The sequence below is a fragment of the Rhincodon typus genome, chromosome 30, assembly GCF_021869965.1.
Source record: "Rhincodon typus isolate 14 chromosome 30, sRhiTyp1.1, whole genome shotgun sequence".
NCBI classification, from domain to species: Eukaryota; Metazoa; Chordata; class Chondrichthyes; order Orectolobiformes; family Rhincodontidae; genus Rhincodon; species Rhincodon typus.
This window is the reverse complement of record NC_063361.1, coordinates 1500231-1503640: the sequence shown is the minus strand read 5'-3', so window position 1 is coordinate 1503640 and position 3410 is coordinate 1500231.

Genomic DNA, 3410 nt, shown 5'->3' with positions numbered 1-3410 from the left:
TCAAGACAATTCAGGATCCTATAAACTTCAAGCAAATTGCCCTGTTCTTCTAAACTCCAGTGAAAACAAACCTAGTCATCTGATCTTTCCTTATAAACCAAACTCCTCAATAAACTGCCTTAAGTAAGGAAGATGAGTGGTTTGGAGGAGACATTAGAGGTGGTGGTGTCATGGATTTGGAAGGTGCTGTCTAAGGATCTTTGGTGAATTTCTGCAGTGCATTTTGTAGACAGTACACACTGCTGCTACTGAGCGTCAGTGGTGGAGTGAGTGAATGCTTGTGGATGCGGTGCCAATCAAGCAGGCAGCTTTGTCCTGGATGGCGTCAAGTTTCTTGAGTTTTGTTGGGTCTACATTCATTCAGGTAAGGCAGACTATTCCATCGCACTCCTGATTTGTGCCTTGTAGACGGTGGATGGGCTTTGGGGAGTCCGGAGGTGAGTTACTTGCTGTAGGATTTTTAGCCTCTGACCTGCTCTTGCAGCCATTTTTAGTTGTATAGAGAGTCCAGTTTATTTTCTCCTCAATGATAATTTCCAGGGTGCTGACAGTGGGGGATTCAGTGTAGGTAATACCATAAAATGATTCTCTCCTACTCAAGATAGTCATTCCCCAATATGAATATTACTTGCCAATTAACAGCCTAAGCTTGAATGTTGTATCAGAGATAGTAGGAACTGCAGATGCTGGAGAATCTGAGATAACAAAGCGTAGAACATAGAACATAGAACATAGAACATAGAACATTACAGCGCAGTACAGGCCCTTCGGCCCTTGATGTTGCACCGACCTGTGAAACCAATCTGAAGCCCATCTAACCTACACTATTCCATTATCATCTATATGTTTATCCAATGACCATTTAAATGCCCTTAAAGTTGGCGAGTCTACTACTTTTGCAGGCAGGGCATTCCACGTCCTTACTGCTCTCTGAGTAAAGAAACTACCTCTGACATCTGTCCTATATCTATCACCCCTCAATTTAAAGCTATGTCCCCTCGTACTAGCCACCACCATCCGAGGAAAAAGGCTCCCACGGTCCACCCTATCTAATCCTCTGATCATCTTGTATGTCTCTATTAAGTCACCTCTTAACCTTCTTCTCTCTAACGAAAACAGCCTCAAGTCCCTCAGCTTTTCCTCATAAGACCTTCCCTCCATACCAGGCAACATCCTGGTAAATCTCCTCTGCACCCTTTCCAATGCTTCCACATCCTTCCTGTATTGTGGTGACCAGAATTGTACACAATACTCCAAGTGCGGCTGCACCAGAGTTTTGTACAGCTGCAACATGACCTCATGGCTCCAAAACTCAATCCCTCTACGAATAAAACCTAATACACCGTACGCCTTCTTAACAACCCTATCAACCTGGGTGGCAACTTTCAGGGATCTATGCACATGGACACCGAGATCTCTCTGCTCATCCACACTACCAAGAATCTCACCATTAGCCCAGTACTCTGTATTCCTGTTACTCCTTCCAAATTGAATCACCTCACACTTTTCCGCATTAAACTCCATTTGCCACCTCTCAGCCCAGCTCTGCAGCTTATCTATGTCCCTCTGTAACCTGCAACATCCTTCCGCACTATCCACAACTCCACCGACTTTGGTGTCATCCGCAAATTTACTAACCCATCCTTCTACGCCCTCATCCAGGTCATTTATAAAAATGACAAACAGCAGTGGCCCCAAAACAGATCCTTGAGGTACACCACTAGTAACTGAACTCCAGGATGAACATTTCCCATCAACCACCACCCTCTGTCTTCTTACAGCTAGCCAATTTCTGATCCAAACCGCTAAATCACCCTCAATCCCATGCCTCCGTATTTTCTGCAATAGCCTACCATGGGGAACCTTATCAAATGCTTTACTAAATCCATATACACCACATCAACCGCTTTACCCTCATCCACCTGTTTGGTCACATTCTCAAAGAACTCAATAAGGTTTGTGAGGCACGACCTAACCTTCACAAATCCGTGTTGACTATCCCTAATCAAATTATTCCTTTCTAGATGATTATAAATCCTATCTCTTATAATCCTTTCCAACACTTTACCCACAACCGAAGTAAGGCTTACTGGTCTATAATTACCAGGGTTGTCTCTACTCCCCTTCTTGAACAAGGGGACAACATTTGCTAGTCTCCAATCTTCTGGCACTATTCCTGAAGACAATGCCGACATAAAGATCAAAGCCAAAAGCTCTGCAATCTCCTCTCTAGCTTCCCAGAGAATCCTAGGATAAATCCCATCCGGCCCAGAGGACTTATCTATTTTCACACCTTCCAGAATTGCTAACACCTCCTCCTTATGAACCTCAATCCTGTCTAGTCTAATAGCCTATATCTCAGTATTCTCCTCGACAACATTGTCTTTTTCCTGTGTGAATACTGACGAAAAATATTCATTTAGCACCTCTCCTATCTCTTCGGACTCCATGCACAACTTCCCACTACTGTCCTTGACTGGCCCTAATCTTACTCTAGTCATTCTTTTATTCCTGACATACCTATAGAAAGCTTTAGGGTTTTCCTTGATCCTACCTGCTAAAGACTTCTCATGTCCCCTCCTGGCTCTTCTTAGCTCTCTCTTTAGGTCCTTCCTGGCTAACTTGTAACTCTCAAGCGCCCTAACTGAGCCTTCACGCCTCACCTCTACATAAGCCTCCTTCTTCCTCTTGACAAGAGATTCAACTTCTTTAGTAAACCACGGTTCCCTCGCTCGACCACTTCCTCCCTGTCTGACAGGTACATACTTCTCAAGGACACGCCGTAGCTGTTCCTTGAACAAGATCCACATTTCAATTGTGCCCAGCCCCTGCAGTTTTCTTCTCCATCCTATGCATCCTAAATCTTGCCTAATCGCCTCATAATTGCCTTTCCCCCAGCTATAACTCTTGCCCTGCGGTATATACCTATCCCTTTCCATCGCTAAAGTAAATGTAACCAAATTGTGGTCACTATCACCAAAGTGCTCACCTACCTCCAAATCTAACAGCTGGCCTGGTTCATTACCCAGTACCAAATCCAATGTGGCCTCGCCTTTTGTTGGCCTATCTACATACTGTGTCAGGAAACCCTCCTGCACACATTGGACAAAAACTGACCCATCTAAAGTACTCGAACTATAGCGTTTCCAGTCAATATTTGGAAAGTTAAAGTCCCCCATAACAACTACCCTGTTACTTTCGCTCCTATCCAGAATCATCTTTGCAATCTTTTCCTCTACATCTCTGGAACTTTTCGGAGGCCTATAGAAAACTCCCAACAGGGTGACCTCTCCTTTCCTGTTTCTAATCTCAGCCCATGCTACCTCAGTAGACGAGTCCTCATCAAACGTCCTTTCTGCCACCGTAATACTGTCCTTGACTAACAATGCCACACCTCCCCCTCTTTTACC